Source organism: Cydia strobilella, chromosome 9 (assembly GCF_947568885.1).
Source record: "Cydia strobilella chromosome 9, ilCydStro3.1, whole genome shotgun sequence".
In the NCBI taxonomy this organism is placed as follows: Eukaryota; Metazoa; Arthropoda; class Insecta; order Lepidoptera; family Tortricidae; genus Cydia; species Cydia strobilella.
The window spans coordinates 11,625,777-11,646,698 of NC_086049.1; the positions used below are offsets into that span (position 1 = coordinate 11,625,777).

Here is a 20,922-nt window from a genome sequence, read left to right on the forward strand (position 1 = left end):
AAATACACTGTATCGCAAAACTAAGTGGCGAGACAGCTCATAATGCCATCTCTTGGTTGGTCTTAACAAGGGTAAAGGAGATAGTATTAAGATCTCAGTCGCCAGCTGATATTACGGCAAGTATAATAAGCACCCCACCCGCGTAGGTACCCTTCCCCGCGCACGCCCTTCTTGTTCAATTGAGTTTTATTTTGCCAGATAGTAAAAAAACCGTGGATCAAAATGACCCAAATTATGAATGATGTCTCAATGTGGTATTATAATATTGTAGACGTAAACTTAATAACATGAATTTTTTTTTGTGGCAGATACAGAGTGTTAATTAGAAAAAAAATTTTTTTAAATAAAAGCGGTGGATGAATTTGACACAGATTTGTTTGAATAACATATAACAATGTTCTGTAAAGTACAACACTTCACTTACCGACTCTAATATTTTTTTAGGCGTTTTAGGATCAATATTAGGTATTTATTAAATGCCATTATACCCGTGGATGAAAATGACACAAAATGCGTGTGTACGTCGAAAGCCACTTTGCCTTTACAGGGAAACAAAGAATTTCGTCTCGAATATTTTTTTTACAGAATGCTGATTGAAAAAAGAAATACCTAAATTTCTACCTAAGCAAATACCTAGGATGACACAAAATATTATTTTTAGGTTTAGTATATGGTCTGGAAACTATATATAAAAAATAAGCAACATTAATATTCTTATAACCTCAGAAGTTATTGGTACAGGTCTATAATGAAAAATTGATAGGTACCTGAAAATTTTACATGACATTACCTGAAAATGTAACAAGACACGAAAAATCTTTAATCAGTAGGTACCTATGGTTTCGGTATGCTCGTGTGGAATAGTTATTTAGTACAACGTTTTACAGTACATATGGCCCTTTAAACTTTCGACATATGGACGAAAAGTGCTCTTTACGCACTGTAAAGTATGTTAAACAAGACTACTGATAAACGACGCCGAGTCTAGCCTAATGGAGACATTTCAAGCTCTAATCACTTTTCTTTAATTAACTTTGAATAACCATGCGCATCAAACATTACCTACCTCGCAATTCACAGCAAGTGAAGATGAACTTGTTTTGATTTGAACTTTCACGGGCAAATATATCAGAGGAGAACTTTCATCGCTCATTGGCCAACCGGGAGCGCACTGTGCTGTAATTGGTGCAGCTTGTAACGGGGTATCCGTGGCTGCCTTCACTCGCATCATGCCGGCGCACGGCTGGCGCCATCTTCATTTCTGTCAGTCCGCCGCGAACAACTGTGGAGGAAACGCTTTGTTGGATCGTATTTTAAAAAACCTTACCGGCTTAATATACCGGTATTGATAAAAGTAGATATAAAATAGGCTTTATAATTAAAAAAAAGTGTCAAGTTAATTGATGTTTGTGCCGCGTCTCGCTTAGATATTTTTTCGCAGTGCAATCATAGTGGTTTGATCTCGCGATCTACGTGACTGCATTTCTTTGGTGGAGGCTTGCTGAAGTGTAAAAAGGTGAGTTTTTGCTAGTTGGAATAGATCGTGCGGGTGGATTGGCCGGAGCGGAGCCCGGAGCAGGCCGGGACGCCGGCCGGGACTCCGCGAATCGATTGTCCGGGTAGGTAGGTAGGTATACCTACTTCATTATGCGGGGACCCACCCTCCCTTCGCTCGTGTTGTTCCTTCACGCTGATCTTGAACATGAACTCGGAACTCGCGCCGGTTTTGTTATGATACAATGAATTATTTATACATTAGCACTTATTTATGCTTTCCTACGCTCGTTTTGTTTTTTCTCTGAAAGTAGACGATGCGGTGCAAGCAACGTAGTTATTAACATTGTTTCTAGCTACTGATCAGTTATGTGAAATGCTACCCACATTATCTACTTAAGACTTGACTTGCATGTTTGTTGCTTAGTTTGAAAAATAAACCAAGGAGAGGAGTTATATCTACTAGACCAGAATAATTGATACCTATTAAAAATGTCACCGAAAGGGAGGATAAACTAGGTAATAATTTTCGTTCTTCAAACGTTGAACGAAGGGTAATAGTTATAAGGGGGCAAAGTTGTTGTTTAACCGCTCGTGCTAATATTGATACCCGAGCAAGCGAAAGATTACAAAATCGAACCACGATTACAGACCTAATAGGTACTCATCATCACTCATTTATTTATAAAGCCTATTTACAGGTATACAAGGAAATACGTGGGTAGGCTCACGTAAATTTAAAAATATGCCAACACAATAACTATATGCTTTGCATTGTACCTATAAATGCCTTGGGCGGTCAATGCTTAAGCTCATACAACGACCATCTCGTTAGTGTGTATTACCAAAGAGAATATATAGGATAGAGGGTTACTGTCGAAGTAAATTTTGTAGTCACAGAAAATTTACTGCCATTTCGACACAACTTTCGACATACAAATATATAATTAAAAAAATATATAATAAGTTGACCAAAGATATAAGGGACTGTGACGATATGAAACTATTTGACATGAAAGTGAAAGAATATTTTATTAATAGGCCATACTATTCTATCGACGAATACTTTGCTAATGTATTAAATTAATTTGACATGTCTCCATCCATATTTAAATTGTATATCTACTGTAATTTGTGTTCCGTTTGTTTTTATCTGTGTTATTTTGTATCTTAAGTGAATTGAACTGTATTTGCATGCATGCAACTGTGCTTATAGCAAATAAATATTTGATTGATTGATTGATTGATACGATTAAAACTAAAAATGAAAATTAATAAAAATGTATGGATTAATGATATTTTTATTTGTATTTATTATTTTTATATGATTTTGACCCATGTTCTTTCACTGATAATATGATGTGTTAAAATTCTCAAATAACAAACGAAACCGTCAACGCCATCTAGCCGAGAATAGGCTAAAGGTGTAGGCGCCATATGTCCAAGAATCAATTTTTCTTGATTTCCGAGGCACTTTTTTTCCTTAGACTGTATTCATCTTCGGAGTTATATAGGTCTATGGTATTACATAGGTTACGTTCGGATGAATCGGCGACATGTCCTGTTGCAGCGTTACTGCTGCAGCCCTGACTCGGGCGATGTCAGTGATCGAACCGGATATCGCGGTACGAGAACACTAAGAAAAAAATTATCCCGGCACACTAGGTTAATATCGAATATTTATTCGTCAAACTAAACCTCAAGGGTCTCTGGCAAGCTCGGTTCTCCATACAAACGTAGTTCCGCTCTCATTTTCAAACGACTAGCTAGATTGCTATGAAACTTTGTACTTACAATAGGATGAGGTATAATTAGTCTATAATTAGTTTGTGTAGCTTCAGATACCATAGTTAAAAAAATACAGCGAATTCAAGTTTTTATTAAAAACTTGTTTTTGCTTTATTTCGTTTGTTTTATAAACTGGAGCTATATAAACTTCAGATCTAGATATACCTCATGTCATTGTATGTGCAAAGTTGCGTTACAATCCAACACGTAGTTTTAAAATGAGAGCGGAACTACGTTTGTATGGGAAGGGGCGTCGGCCGAGCTTGCCGGGCTCTCTAGCCCGGCGGACTACAAAGCCAGGAACATCAGTGACTGATGACCAGTCTCATAGGTAGTATGAGATGAACCTATATTCACCCCGCCAGGCTGAAGCCTACGCTACCTCATCACCATCAAACTCTAGACTACGAATAACTTACAGCTGCAGCTTGTTCATGTAATTTATGTACCGTCTTGATCTTTACTTCCGTCATGATCATGTAGGGTGCTTCACAAACCGGGCAGTCGGGCACGTACTAAATCTGATAAACGAGGTAAGTAGGCACTCTTACACACTGAAATGCTATTCAATCTATTCATACACGACGCTGAAGGTTTTATAGGAAGGGCCTCTGTTTTTATATTCCAGATAGGATCCTATTAAATTGACAGTTCGGTCGTAGGTACTATCAAAACCATCGTACCAATTTTTTTACTTAATTGACAGATCGGTCAGACAAATTGTATATGTGGAAATCTATATAGGTACCTATGGAAGGGAAAGGGTTTAATAAAGGTGTGGAAACAAAGGCAAGAGTAAGAAATATGAACCTGAGACGGCTGAGACAAATGAAAACGATGGAGGAAATCAGGAAATACATCTATTGCGCAATGCTATTGCTTATTATTGCTGCGATTGGAAGAAAATGCGTAAAAGGTTACCTACATCTATTCTGAAATATAAATGTTATAAAATAAAACCGGCCAAGTGCGAGTCGGACTCGAACACGTAGGGTTCCGTACCATTACGTTTGTTGTATGGGAGCCCCACTTAAATATTTATTTTATTTTGTTTTAGCATTTGTTGTTATAGCGGCAACAGAAATAGGACATCATCAGTGAAAATTTCAACTGTCTAACTATCACGGTTCATGAGATACAGCCTGGTGACAGACGGATGGACGGACGGACAGCGAAGTCTTAGTAATAGGGTCCCGTTTACCCTTTGGGTACGGAACCCTAAAAACTTGTTTCAAGGATAATGAAAACAAATTTAATTTGTCAAAACTGCAAGTTTTGTTAGACGTGAAAGTCAGATGCGTGAATTCATTAAAAAATTCTAGATTAATGATAATGAATAATTGATGAGGCTGGCGTATCATCAAATTACCATACTTTCGTTTTCTTTATTTATGGCAGCAGTGACAAATGTGAGGAATATGGTCTAGCAGTTTTACTTTCTAGTATTGATTTTTATCTTTTTACCGGTTATTTTGAAATCTATGCGCGTCTATACTGCATATGCATTTTTTATACTATTTTGGTGTTTCTCTTTATAATGTATGCATAAGTATAGGAAAGTAAATTCAAGTTTATAATTATTCCCTGGGAAACTCTTGGGAATACTGTTAGGTTAGGGTGAACTTATTTTTGTTATTCTGTCCCGTCACCCAGATATAGTTTGTTGGAAGAAATGTTACACTACACTACGTTCTACTAATATGCTAAGTTGATGACCCATTACGAAAGGGCTTATAACTGCCATAAACAATGTTTATTTGGTCCTTTTATTAAACTGGTTTGCGCTGCAATATGATTACATAGTTGCACACGCATCACACAAGGAAACTAAACTACAAAAACATAAGTCAAAAGTTCACACCAATCAGTGCAACTCGCAATTAAAAACGGCGAACAAGATCGTTCCAAATCTGTTAGAAAGCACGCAGACGCAGACACAGATCTAACTGGATCGGATTAACGAGTACGTGCGTTCGCGCAGCAGAGCGGCGCGGCGGCGCGTCCTCCGCCGGCGGATCGTGTGTCAATGTGTTTACTAATGATCTATGTAACTGCTACTCGTTCTGGTTGTACGGTCAGCCAATTAGAACCCTACATCATGGAGTTATGTCAGATGTGATGAACTGATGAATCAAATCGGAAGGAAGTTATTTGACATTTTAAGATGCTTCCTTGACGACCCAGGGTTTAATTTTGCTTGTAATCCATGCTTTATACATCTATTTAAAGACGCAAGAATCTACAATAAACCTATTTATAGTAATGCTGCCGAACAAATAGAGATCCTACAGTAAAAAAGCTAGACACTGTTAGTAGACCTAGGGTAACTAAGCTGCACGATAACGATGAGTTTAATATAGGCATTGATGACTATTTCGTTGTAGATTGTGTTGTGTCGGTAGTGTAACAAAAGGGCAAGGAGTGGAGGACAGTACATTACAAAGTGTGTAATGTTTACTTCGTCTCCCGAGTTCCCATTTAGGTTTAGTTTAGAGCCATCTCAACTATCTCTCAATCGAGAAAGAAGATCGTTAAGTAGGTATGTATTTTAAAAAGCATACTTACGTAAAGTAACGTCAATGATTTCCGTTGTGTATGCAAAGCATTAAGCTCAAAAGCATATTATTTAAAATGGAAATCCTTATCAGTCTCCCCGGACCCCGATATCACATTTCATTAAGCAAATTGCCTGTAAACATTTCGGAACTCCAATTGAGTTGGGGTCCTTGGGCCTTTTTAAGGTTACATTTGCTTGATAAGGCTGATTACTGTTGGGCCTCACAGATAACTAATGACATACCATTATCACCTAATTGAGGATGAGGATACTACTGTTTAACGGTTCTCATACGATAGACAAAGTCCAATCTAGGACGAGTTTGAATGAACTTCATTTCTAAATAAAAAAACTTTGCATCGCCTATATATAAAAAATATATAGTGCCAAGAGTTGAATCATGTCGACTCCGACTGCATGTCTTATTTGAATAAAATTGGAGTTGTTTTGATACAAACACATTAAAAATAATGAGTCAAAAACGCAGATATTAATAAAGCGAGGTGAAAGGCATTCAAAAACGGAACTATTCCGAGTATGCGTTCGGAACATCATCTTACTTTCCCAAATCCGCACGCCACGACTTTCCACAGTCTACTCATTACTGTTATCTGTATAAAGATGAGATTTAGTCGCGCTACAGATCACCATTTCAGTAATTATGAACTAATTATGTCGGCGAACAGCGGAACGCTTCTGAACGGACCGCCAAGCGTTCGCATTTCATTTAGGTTTGGGATTTTTCTTTATAAAAAACGTTGTAACGCAACTTATTACACTATGATGTAACTTTTTCAATAGATTAGGTTTTGTTATCATGTCCTTTATTTTATTTTTTTGTTTGGCCATACAGGGTGGCTAAAAAATAAGTGCATTCCCGTTGTTGTCCCATAGTAAAAGTTGCTCAGTATAATCCCAAAACCTCCCTGGCAACGGGAATGCGCTTGTTTTTTAGCCACCGTGTATATCCTAAACTCTGTTTACTTTCACATATCGGTTCGAGAGACTTTGTAATGACATTGCAAAACTGAAGGACCAATAACAAATACCAAATCATTTAAACTTTCTTCTTCAATACAAGGCCAAAAGAAAGTGAAGAAGCCAGTCTATAAATGATAAACAAAATTTGCAATTTATTTTGTTTCATACCATTGATTTGTGTGGTCTTGCATGATTGACAATTGACATATTTATTATCGCGATTATCTTATCGACGAGTCTCGAACCCATCTATTACCTCGCTTATTAGCTTTTTAGAGAGGCTTTCAGCATAGCTGTTTGGGGTATTTATTACATCCTTATCTAAATCGTTAATACACTTATTAGTTTATCAATAACATGTTTTTCCTATTAATGACATTAGCAAAACCGTGTCCGGACTTGATTAGAGTGCAATTAGGAACAAGCACAAGCACCTTTAACTTTATAAACAGTTTCTGTGATGATTGTGATGAAGCATACAGCTGACATTCGTAGAAAGTTAATTGGTGAAAATTCGACTGCTGTTTTTTGTATGTAGTATGTATCATACATATAATGACACCCCTACAAAAAATCAAGGACTGTTTTTATTCACATATTTGCCCTTTGTTATTTTCAAACCCTTAGACCATCCTAGCTTATTAAAAAGCGATAAGTGTACGCCTAAATAAATAAACATATGAGTCGTGTCGACACAATACGGCTAGAAGACATCCGCCCATTGTCGTCGTCTCTCGTACTTACCTACCATATTTACTGTGACTTTTATTTATCTACAATATTTACCAACAATAGTCTTTCCAGTGCTTCGCTTGGCAGCCATTTTAGCTGCGTTCCCACGGCATCTTGCGGAATGTTCATGTCTTCAAATTTCTTTATTGTTTCCTGTTCTTTATATATACATATTAGGGAATTCTATAGTTAATTGAGTAGGTATGTGCCTTATTTTGCCAGTTTCTATTGTAAAAGTAACAAACAAACAAACCATGAAGGTAGTTTTATCATTAATTAGGCAAGGGAAAACAAATTCTTTCTTTTTGCCTCTTAGAAAACTTATTCCGGGATTATAAGTGGGTTTATGCTTATCCGTAGTTCCTGACAGATAAATCTTCTCAATCAATTACTTCAACTACTTGTTCTACTAAAATTTTACTGATAGTGTATTTTTGAACAGTTTTAAATAAATGTTCTTTGTAAGACAGGCATGTGTAGTGTATTGATGTCGGCTTTTGCAAAATTACAGCTTAATCGCATACCCGTGTTAGGCGAATGCGAATAGCTGTTGTGCCAATTTGTGCCACCTAATTTATCTTATAAAATTTTATTAGGTATAGATAGACTAATTAGACTAATAAGCAGTCAAGTAAAACTTGACTTTATTTATAAGTTAAACACTGTCAAGCCATTTACGTCAGTAGAAAAAGCGGCAAATTGAAAAAAATGTAGGCCCGAAGGGTTATCGGCCCATAGAAAATTTGAATTTCGCGCCTTTTTTTCCTGACAAAGTTGTTTGACCGGCTATATAAGTAAAATCCAATCCAAGTAGATAATTGCAATCGAACTCGGTATCAGTAGTCCAATATATAGTCTCTAAGAAAACTCTAGTTAGATAAATATATAAACCTGGCCGATTACATCGGTTGCCATATACGCGCTTACGAAAAAGGAAACAAAGAGTGCAGCTGGCAACACTGATTGGCGCTAGTGTTTAATTTTAGAACGTGAGTACCAGTGCAGTCGCGACGCGGGATTATTGCGCGGTTTTCCTTTTTGGGATGCCATCTCGTTGACATGGTTAAACTGATAAATATATCTGCTAGATTTACAATGGTTGGAGTTACTATTTTTTGAGATTTGGCTCCAATTAGGGTTGCCACCCATACTATAATATATAGTATCGTACTACATTTTAGTCACTTGTACTATATATTATACAAAAACAATATAGTACGAAAAATACTATATTTTCATCACTCAAGAATGGGGTATACAAATGTCACCGATATCGCATCGTATGATCGATATTTTTAATTCGCCTCAAATCGGGCCTATTTTTTTTTTCAAATTTCCCAGTAAATACTATATTTTTTCAATATTTTGACAAAAATACTATATGTGTATAGAAAAAAGGTGGCAACCCTAGCTCCAATAGGGGATATTACTGCAATGTTCTGCCACCAGAGTGCAGGACTAGCCTTTTTAGTGAACCATAGAGTAACTTATACATACTGTACCTTTAACAGATTTTTGACAAGTTTTCAGAGATAATAAAATATGACATTAATGCACCAAGGCGGTTTGTTTACAGAGGACCTACCGGGAAACGCAAATCCGAAATTTCGCTATCTACCTCTTTATCGCTCGAATATGCAAGAGTGACAGAGATGTTAGATAACTAAATTTCGATTTTCTTGTTTTGCGATAGACCCTCAGATTGTGGTAGTGGCGCCACTTACGCAGAGTTTCGCGTAATATTCCCTATTGTGTTAGGATCGTCAAAATTTTCTACATATTTACCGTTATATATTCCATACAGATATTCGTATTTGATCTGATCTGGATTATGTTTTTGGTATGGCTTCGATGTCTGCCCGTCTCAGCAAGCGTTTTTTTTTCTTTGACATATCAATAGCCACCATAACCATATTTTTGTCGCGTTTTAAATATGGAACGGAACATGGCTGAGTGTCAAGGTCGCAGAAGTCGCAGACGCCATTCGAACGTGGCTGAATGCAGGGCCCAAGTAGAGGGCGTTGACTCTTTTATTTTTAATCCAATTTGGGCTACAGCTGCGTTGAGAGAGTATTTTTATTGAGGAGCCATTTAATTCACAATGTGTTTCTGTTATGTTATGGATTGTTAGAATTTTGAAGTGATTTATATTCCAAACTATAATCACGCCTCCAATTTACATGGCTTTTATCGAGTGGTCTAGAAAGTAAGTTGATTGCTTGATAGGTTTGTTAGTGCTACTGTAAATTACTCATATGTATGCATGGTGATTCATTCGGTATAAGAAAAAAATTATTCCATTATATTATTCCTGCGAAAATGTATTGACCTTTAAAATTCACTATTCACTACCTACCTACAGACCTTAGAAAACGGCCAGTAATCTAAGGTTGCTAACAATATTCATCATGCTTTAATACACGATATCTACGTGTAGGTACTTTTAATACACGTCTATCAATTTTTTTTATGGAACCGGTGGCAGTCAAAATCTAGATAGGAATTCGTACCTGAGCGAATAAAGATATGTACTTACATAATTTTATTGTCAAGGGTCTTAAGTCTCTACAAGCCTTTATTGTATATTAAACAGTTAATCTTCAGATACTAATAATGCTAATATCTACAGTTCTTCAAGTAAAGCGCATTTTGTACTATATCCATAACGACATTAACGACTGCTAAAATCACAAAGCCGCACTAAAAATAGTATACTTTATCTGCCATCCCACTATCACCCCGACCTATTCCAACAAGACAGTGACTATAGAAAAAACCCTGGTACTAATACACTTAAATCAGGCCATAATAGACCCTTTGTCATAAATGATATGACTCTCAGCATGGGAATACTGACCGTGGACGAAGGCCACACGCCTCTTGTCGACGGAAATAGCTCACAGAATGCATAAAACATCCATGCATGAGGGTTAACTTATAAGATGTGGTCGTTTCAAATACAATACTTAGGGCCACTTGCACCATTCCACTAACCCGGGGTTAACCGGTTAAACCTGGAGTTACCATGGTTACTAGTACAATTTGACACTAGTACGGTTTAACCGCTTAACCCCGTGTTAGTGGGATGGTGCAAGTGGCCCTTAATTTATCTGACGAAGAATGCAAGTTCATAATCTTCATATCTGATGCATAATTGTAAACATTGAATTCTTACTGTAATATTTTTTTAACCAGTGTGTAACCACAAAAATTTTGAATCGGTTAGTTTCACTAGTCATATCGACCGATCGAGCTACGAGTATCTTCAGTTACCCGTGAACAAGATGTATAAAACCTCAGAATAATGACTTATAAAACAATACAAAAGGTAATCACGATCCATATTCCCGTTCGATATAAGTCCAGTGTGTAGCCGCCAGTCCGCCATACGATAAATAATAAATAAATCTGCCGAAGGGTGACAATCGGAACCCAATCACTATTGTCTTACAATCTGGTGAGTTAAAAGTTAAATAACAAAAACGCGCATAGACAGTCTGTATTTCGTGGTGTTGTAAATTGCATTGATCGAAAACTATACAGAAAACATCGTTTTGATTTTTTCTTACCCAAGCAACGAATTATTTTATAGGTTTTAAATTCAACCTTACGCTTAAACCCTATCTTATACAGGGGAAGATTTCAAAATATATTTCCTGGTTACAATATACGGGAACTCCATCGCTTCTTACATTCTTGTCTCATTAATTTGACGACAACCAACTGTAGCCATTTGGTATAATCTTTAATGGCCGCTTGTCGAGAATTCGAGATTTGTTATCTGGCAATTAGGGTACATTTGATTCCTTTTAATTTATGGGACCAGTCTGTTGTCAAAATATGTGTTTTGATGATAAACTATCCTTATAGCGATAAAAGTGATCGTCTAACTTTTAGTAGTAGTAGTAGTATTAAATCACTTTATTGTACAAAACAAAAATTACACAACTAAAAATTAAATTATACTTATATTTTGCATTTAGATGGATTAGCGCTATAAATTAACCTTTCTCCTCCCGGAATGGGAGTTAGCGCGAACAAGCTCGCCAGCTCCAATAACAAGCATTCTTCGAGACCAATAAACCCATTTGTCCGTAAAACAATTTTCCGTGTACGTCCGTTTTTTCCGCGCCCGCGCAGCCGTTCCGGTCTGCCACAGACGCGTCTGCGTGGCTGTAATTCTTATCACTCATGAGCTTTTGACGCAGCTGAGCCAACATTACTGTACCTCATCATAATGAAAAATACTCTGTTTAGGAGATTAAAAGCCGGCCATTATATGAAGATCTGGTCTCCAGTACCCTTCGTGAGGCCTCCTTTATGAACATTGTGACTTGGGGATTTGTAACTTCCTCCTCATCTTAGCGTATTCCCGGTTGTATCAAAGGTTCCACTCGTTTACACTTCTAGAAATTGACGTAGACGCTATTTCTATAGATCACCAACTACCAAGTGACACTAACTCGGAGAGACATTGAGACCTCTAGTCACTCTAGTCAGGTCTAGGGCTCAGGCCTCAGGCCGATTTCTGTTCTGCCAGAGATTTACAATTTTCAAACAGTCAAATGCCTCACTATATTCCGATAAACGAGATTCGCATATAGGTCCTATAATAACTAAAATACCTTAAATATTTCATCGACTTAACAATCTCGTAGCTCGCAGTGCATAACAAGTTAATTTCGTATGTATAATTGAATTACACTTACCTACTACTAAATAGTTAGCCTGAGATGCTCGCCTGCGATAAGCAATGGCAACAGGTCCGTCATGCGCCGCTGACTGCATGGCTAACTTAGTTATCTGGTCAAAAAACCTCGTACCTCTCACTCTTCGACTGTTTAATGTACTAAAGAAGACAAAAGAATTTTCTAATCTTTGCCATGTGAAATTTTGGGTAATTTATACAGAGATTTTGAGATAACAGTGTGTGTAATATTTAAATTTGCATTAATTATAATTTAATGTACACATTAAAGTGAAAAAAAAGACTGAACACAAATGCTTAAAACAGATCTTTAGAAAGATGCCTACCGATTTTTTTTTTGTTGTGAATTTTATTGTAAGTATTTGTGAAATTCTTTCAATTCACTACTGATTATGCTGAATTGAATACTAATTCATTAAAATTATAGCTTTCGTCTTTCTGTAGTATCTATGTTCGACGTCACACCTTTTCTCTATGATCGGAAGTATTAGAACACACGTTGTCTGACTTAACCTAACATAAACTTAAACGTAAGGCGTTCTAAAATTTCTCATTCAATAATTCTTAACAAGTTACCGTTTATCGAATTCTCCCGAAAAAGTTTTTTCCGAAAAAATCCAATTACTTAAAATAAATGCATATAAATAGCAACAATCAGCGTTGTCTTAAAAAATTGTACAAGGAACACGAGCTGATCATATTTCCGAGTTATTCCTTAATGCGGTTCCGTTTTACCGAGGTGAGATAAATGGCTCGCGGCCGTTCACCTCTAACGGGCTTATTTCGCCGTCATTATCCTCATACACTTATAAATGGAACTAAATATTGGTGTTGGTAAATAAAGCAGAACTTGCAATAATAGCAATTTCGCCACATGGTGTGTCGATGGCAGCAGTTTAATCAATGCACAAATATGATTTTATATTTAACTGTGTGTACATGGCATTTCAAGTTCGTTAGTCATAAACTGATTCTGTAAGTAATTATTATCCTAAACTGACTGTTCTGCATCTGAATTATCTAAACCTGTTGTTAGATATCTAAGGTTCACTGAACAGCATGTTTTTTTTTAATCGTATTTGTCATGTCTATAAGACCGGTTTGCTTCTGCTTTTCTAGGAGACATCCTTAGTCTTTTTAAATTGTAAGTGTTGTCACAAACTAGCTACAGTTAACAATTAAACAAGCCTAATGCAGATCAGATAGTAAAGTTAGATGCAGGCTGCAGGCCACGCGACGCCGGCTCAGGCGCCCCACTTCTCATATTGTTTGTATCGGCTAACTGTTCGCTCTTTCAAATTTAACAGTTACGGCCGTGACTGTTCGGTATTCAATCACTTTTTGCATCTGGCGAGCTTTATATTTTACTTTGCGTGACTGCTCACTTTTTGTAAAAAGTGAATACATATGAAGACTTCATCAAAATTTCGTTTTTGTACCTATTTGCAGATGAGGTGCGATAAAAACTTTAAATGTTATCGACGATCGATATTCTTTAATACTTGTTATTTGTTATGATTGCTATATACAATTATAAAATTAATATAAGAAAAACCATCCCGCCCTTCTGAAGTGCTTTTGCAGGCGCAGTCGATTGAATTACTTTGACATGAAAATTACTTCATAGCCGTATTATTTATTGTAAAAAATCAGTTTTGCTATAATTATAAATATACCACAATAAAAGCAACAAACTAGTAAGACACAAAACTATTCGGTAAACTTGTTCGCAATTTTTGTATATAGCACGTGCCGTGACAAAGGATTAGCCGTTCGGGGCCAGCTACAAATCGAATGACTATACTGCTGTACAATTTAACCATGTAAAGTAAATGCATTTATGTACACTTGATTACGTTTTCGACTGGCTTCTGTCCTTTGCCCAAACCCGTTTCGTACAAAAACTTGACCATCTGACAGTTTGTTAGTAAACTTCACAGCTGGCACAAACCGGTTTTAATGCGGTATCGATATCGAAATTGCGAACTACAGTTATTTACGAGTATATCGCGAATTTAAATGACGTCGCTAAATATAGGACCAATTTCGTACCAATAGTTTTAATTGAAATCAATGATGGTTCTCGTTACTGGATGGTAGAGCTGGAGTGTGGTCTACAAGGTCTAGTAACACAAATATTAATTATCGAAGACCTGCAACTGTGTTTCGTTATGGCTCAAAAGTAATCTAAGGACCTTTTGGTCCTTTGGCTGCACTTTATTGGTACCAGCTTCATCTTGTATGTTACCACCCGACTGCCCAGTTAGAATGCAGTTGATTTTAAACGCAGGGGATTTTTTAAATATAAACCCACAATATATAAATACTAGCTTTTGCCCGCGACTTCTCTGCGTGGACTTAGTAACAGCAGCTAAAGTAAGTATAGCTCCTCGGAAAATTCTCATAGCAATCATTCAATTTGAGCATATTATGCACACAAATTAGCACGCACTTCATTAATTATCTCAATTCCACCCCGCTTTTTACTTTCTTAAGGGATGATTTTCGGGATAAAAACAATCCTATGTCATTCTCAGGGACTCAACCTATCTCTATGCCAAATTTCATCTAAATCGATTCAGCGGTTTAAGCGTGAAGAGGGAACACACAGACAGACAGACAGATTTTCGCATTTATAATATTAGTATGGATTGTTAATATCTCTTAATAATGTAAATAAGGCTAATGGGATGTTTTTCCTTATTTTATTACGAAATGCATTGGGTACGTAAGTGGGTAATTGGTATTATACAAACATCAACAACAACATAATCAATTTATTTATTTTTCCTTTATTTTATAATAGCAGACTACTACATAGAAGGGCAAGGGGAAACTGTTGGTCTGTCTATTGCAGTCTCAACGTAACTTGAACATCACTTTCTGTTAATACAGTGAGAGCGAAATGGGCAGCTGGTATTGCGCAAAGAATTATCCATATATGGGGGGTCTAATGGCCGTTTTAAGGGAGGTTTAACGGTTTTTAGAACCTTTTATAAGTTGAGGAAAGGTTATCGCCCGCGACCTTGCCTTGTACGGAGTATGGAGCCAGGAATCTGAGCTCGCTCGACCCTCGCCCACCCACACGTTTGGGTTACCGCACTTTATGCACATTTACGGCAGACTACCTAGCTTTACTTTACTTTTCACAGCACCAATTACCAAACTCAACACAAGATGCTAAGTAGCAGAAATCATAACTAAATCAAATTACGTGTTCATAATGTTCACCTACACTAGACACAATTAAAGGGACGGATATCAAGTTTTAACGAGGAGCACGATTTAATTGCTCGTAGGCTAGGCAAGTCATACTGAACATCTCTATCTAACCACACATGCTGGTGCACGTGATTTGTTTACCATGTGTGTCTATGAGAATTAACAGGTGTGAAAAGCTTATTTTGTTTACCCAAATCCAACTCCCAGCCAGTCAACGCCTTGGTTATTGTTTACTAAGCTTTATGGGCGGGTCGGAGACCCTTAGTTCGCGTGATAAGGGTATTTATAGAGCTTTGCCACGCTTATCAAGCTATTGGCTTCAGCTTTTTCTCGCCTTTGACTGCTAGTGATCAAAAGCATTTTATTTAATTTGCCTCCGATTTTTATTACAACTAAAACATCATTCTCCTAACAAAATGTAGGTACTTGTGGCCGGCAGTTACTGACAGGAGAGATAGAGCCTAATGTTTAGCTTTTGACCATTCATGTCTTGTATTGCTTACTCACCCAAGTTACATAAGTAGGTATACGAGAAAAGGAGGAGAGGAATTACGGATATGTGCTTACAGTAGCCACGTATACGTAATTTTTGTCAACCAACCAAACATTCCGATACCAACTATATGAAATTTCTCGCCATAATATTTCTGTGTCATCGGTATTAATATGTACGATCAACTTTCCAAATGATGCCTTTCAATTTTAGAGCTTAATATAAATATGTTATGATTCTTTCGAATTGCATAAACATCACTTAATGATAGTACGCGAAACGCGGGAATCGGCCGTTGACCCCCCGCCGGCGGTCTGCCCCCACGGAGTAAACTTATATTACACCTACATTATTTATAATAAAAAAATGCTTAGTTTTACACATGACTGGTTTTAACTGTGTAATAGGTGCTCTATTATTAATATGGCAGTCAGCTGCAAAATATCTACGCTATTCAAGCAATCCGAATTATTTTGACAGTGTCTACATTCTACATCACATCACAAACTATTGTTGATGAAATACGTAGGTACGAGTAGTTCGGCAACTGTAGAGCTTTTTTAACAAACTTTCTGACTCTGATTCCAAAAGGTTCTTATTTCGTCGGGAACGATATCTTTATTTTTGTATGTATGTTAGGCTAGAGGGCCGATTTGCTGGGCCTGTTCTTATCGTGCGTCGTGCTATAATACTTAAGAGGCCGTAGTCGATTTTAGAGCAAAAAATTTAAATTGGTAGATTTAGTCGTTGAAATTATACACGTTTTGTTACGTAATATCTAAATAACAAGTATTGGTTTCTATTAGCACGTCTTCTCATCTTGCCTTTTAATAATGAGATCGCAACGCACGCTTGCTTACCGGTAATATATGACAAGACGGGCAGTTTTTAAAAATTCATCAAAAATTTATGGTGGTAAATTATACAAATTGATGTATAAGAATAGTTTCAACAAATGTTGTAGATTGTTCAAGTATCAAAATAAAGTTGAAATTAAGTCGATTTTCAGAGTAATTGTCACTTGTTTTGAAGTAATTTCTGGAGAAAATTGATTTCGTCTAACTTTCATTTACACTACTTCAAAGTCATAATAATAAAAATGTAGTCTGATACAAGTACAGGATATGTGTAATACAAAATTACCATGTTTAGCTGTCCAAACTTTACAAAATTTACAAATAAGAGCGACAAAATCAGTGCTTTACGCGCGTTTACCTAAACGTCCAACAGAGAAGCAAACATTACTAATTTAGTGAGTCTGTTTTCAACAAATTGATCTGATAAAAGGTAAGATAAGAAGATGCGCTAATAGAAACCAGTACTTGTTATTTCAATTAGGTAACAAAAGGTGTACAATTTCACCGACAAAATCTATCAATTTTACATTTTTGAGACTAAAATCGACACCGGCCTCTTAAAAGAACGGGCACAAAGAACAGAATGAACGTTTATGATTAATATGTACCGTATCTGCAGTATAGTTCCATAAGTCACGTGAAATAGGTATTGAAGTAGAACTGCGTCACTTTGTAAAATTGAAAAAATAAAAAAAAAATTGTTAATGATATTATTTTCAAATTTGCTTTCTTGGGGTTAGACATGAGGATATCACGTATCATTTGTGGTATATTGTACAAAAAATAAATCAGCCATATCGTGTCTGGAGGAGCCCAAACTTGGTATGTTTCGAAAATTCTTTTTGTTTTAATTTAGAAAAAATGCCCGAAATGTAATGATGTGATATATTTTTAGAATCGCCTCAAAAAGCCCTTTCGTATGATACCACACTCGATAGGTTTTGGATTTTTTTTTCCATACAAAAAAAAATGTTTTACCACGCCCCCCCCCCAGCGAAATTTTTTTAGGAACTTCGGGTCAAAAATTTTGTTTTGACATCTAGTATGCGTGTGCCAAACGGCTAACCTGTACATCGATTTGCGGTATTGCTTTGAAATTCGGGTCGAGCGGCTTCCGCTATAGGTCATGGATAGGTCTTTCAAAAAGAATAAGGGTCTTCAAGAACCATTTTTGATAACGTTATTATTTTCGGAAATAATTCGGAAAAAAAAATTTGTGTCCCCTCCCTCTAATGATGTGACAAAAATCGTGAAACAAAAGCTTAACAAATACTTTGAATGTAAACTATAGCGAACATGATCGATCCAGCCGTTTTTGAGCTATTGCAGTCTTTTCAGTAAAAATACCTACAAAGCGCTGCGAAGGTACTCCCGTATGCTTGTAATTTACATGATACTAACTAATAGCCCCCCTTTAGCCTATTCTGTCAGAATGGTAACTACAGAACCCTACACTGGGCATGGCCCGACATGCTCTTGGCCAATTTTTAGGGTTTAGTACCTCAAAAGGAAAAAACCCCTTATAGGATCACTCGTGCGTCTGTCTTGTCTGTCTGTCCGTCTGTCACAGCCTATTTTCTCTGAAACTACTGGACCAATTAAGTTGAAATTTGGTATACTTATGTAAGTTTGTGACCCAAAGACGGTCATGTAACGTAAACAAATGAATTTTAAACAAGGGGGCCACTTTTGGGGGGTAAATGAGAAAATTATAAAATAAAGTTTTTCAAACTATATCGTGTTACATATCAAATGAAAGAGCTCATTGTGAGAATCTCAAATATATTTATTTTATAATTTTAGGATAAACAATTTAGAAGTTATTCAAGAAAATAGGCAAAAAATTACCATTCCCCCCCTTTATCTTCGAAACTACTGGGTCTAAAATTTTGAAAAAAATACACAAAATAGGCCCTTACCTATAGACTACAGGAAAACCTATTAGAAATGTGAGTCGGACTTAATTACTTAGTTTTTTGATCCGACCCCTACGGGTTTTTTAAAGACATTTCACTCACGGTTCACATAAAAATACATTGTTTAAATTGTGTAATCTACGAAACCCTTGAAACGCGAGTCCGACTCGCACTTGGCCGATTTTTATTTATATATTTTTCTGGTTAACATTTCGAGTCATATGAGTCATACCTATCACTTCCAAAGACTGACTCTCTTATTAGCAAGTGACTGAAATGTGCTAATGAGTGAAGACACGAAACCTGTACAAAACTGCCAGTCTTACAGAACCTATCTAACTACTACAGGTATAATTTGTTGACTTCAGGGTGCCTAGCCAACGTGCCAATCGTTTATGCTCCGTAGCGTAGCGTAGTCATCTCTCTCTATCACTCTTCCATATTAGTGCGACCGAGACAGTTGCGTTTCGTTCGCTACGGAGCGTAAACGATTGGCACGTTGGCTAGGCACCCTGACCTAAGTACGAAAGCACTTCGTACATGTTCTAGGGATGCTGATGTGTGTGATGTGCTTGAGGTTTTTTCGTAAACATGTAGGACTAAGTAAACTTTTGCCACACGATCACAATGTTACCAAGCGTAAGATGAGTACACTTATTGCCTACACATCATTTCTGGGCTGCAACATTTATCTATCCCATTATTTCCTTCCGTTAACTTTGTTTTAAAATGTGCTATTAACTTATATCATAAATAAACTATATGAGCATTTGTTATGTTTTTATTATTTTTAAATGAAAACATAGGATCATATTCAGTATGTAAAGGAAGTTAAACAATTCAAACATCATAGTGCACGAAACTGTAGGAGGATACGCTATCTATTGAGTTCAGGCAACCAGCACCAACATTTAATATGAGTAGTGTACCTACTTACTCGGTTTATTTTCTTCTTAATGATGGCTATTGTAGGTACGCCGATTAAGCTGTAATACCTAATGCCCTGCCCCGTGCCCTAGACACTCCCTGCCCCTCCCTGTCATTGTTATTGTGTCCCTGTGTTGTGTTATGCCACAATTGCCTATTTTGTAAAATAGATTGCCGACTTCAACAAAGGAAGATTGAGGTTATTTTAGTCGCATCGCATCACGTTGTTCAACGTTGTTTTGACGAAATGTGTCCTAACTACAACGCGCCAGGCGCCTGACAAATTATACTGTTTTGCCTAAACATTCTAACTAGGCCTTTAGGCGCGGATCCAATGGTCCAGTACAGGAACAATCTATATATATAAACGTAAAAGTCCTGACTGACTGACTCACTTAAATCAACGCCCAGCCCAAACCGTTGGACCTAGAGAGCTGTTTTTTTACAATAGGTAGTTTTTATAACGTTAGTATCCACTAAGAAGGGCTTTTTCAAAATTCATCTCCTAAGGGGTTTAAAAAGGGTATGAAAGTTTGTATGGGGTTCAAGTTTGATTTTAAGCTAGCAATTTAAAACTTGGCAAAAAGATATATTATTAGAATACAAGGAAATAAATTTCAGCGTTTTTGAAAATTCATCCCCTAAGGTGGTGAAAAAGGGGATGAAAATTTGTATGGAGACAAAAATTTTATCAAGTGCGGGACCTGGAGCTTTGTATATGGGCATATTATTAGAATACAGGAGTAATTAAAAAAGTAATTTCAGCGTTTTTAAAAATTCATCCCCTAAAAGGGGTTGAAAGTTTGAATCGATTTCTAAATGTTTAGAAACTTCTTAGAAAGGCATTGTATAAGATGGAATAAGAAGACAAAAAAAAGTTATTTCATCGTTCTCAGAAATTCAACCCCTAAGGGGGTTAAAAAGGGGATGTAATTTTATATGTGGTACGAGTTTTCTTTTAAGCTAAGGAACTTGAAACTTGGTAAATTATATTAAAATGGGCGAAAACTGATTCCACCGTTTTTATTAATAGTTTGCATCGGGAGCGAACCTTTTTTTAAATAAGTAGTGGACTTGAAAATCTTCTAAGAGGGTTGAGAGGGATTATATCGAGAACATTTTTTTTTAAAGTTTGGGGCTTGAATCTTCGTAGTTTGTGAAAGACAAATTTCATGCGTTGTATAATTATTAACAAATGATTAACCGTCCCTACTGATAACTTTTGCAGCATAATGTTCTATGCTCAT

The 20,922-nt window shown here is 36.6% G+C and overlaps 1 protein-coding gene across 1 annotated transcript in view; it reads left to right on the plus strand.

The window, feature by feature from the left end:
* Positions 1-1,255: 1,255 nt before the first annotated feature.
* LOC134744299 (protein singed) overlaps positions 1,256-20,922 on the plus strand; it is a 57,661-nt gene continuing 37,994 nt past the window's right edge. The window contains exon 1 of the mRNA XM_063678071.1: positions 1,256-1,516. The gene's annotated coding sequence lies outside the window, so the exon portion shown is untranslated. The remainder of the gene's footprint in view (positions 1,517-20,922) is intronic.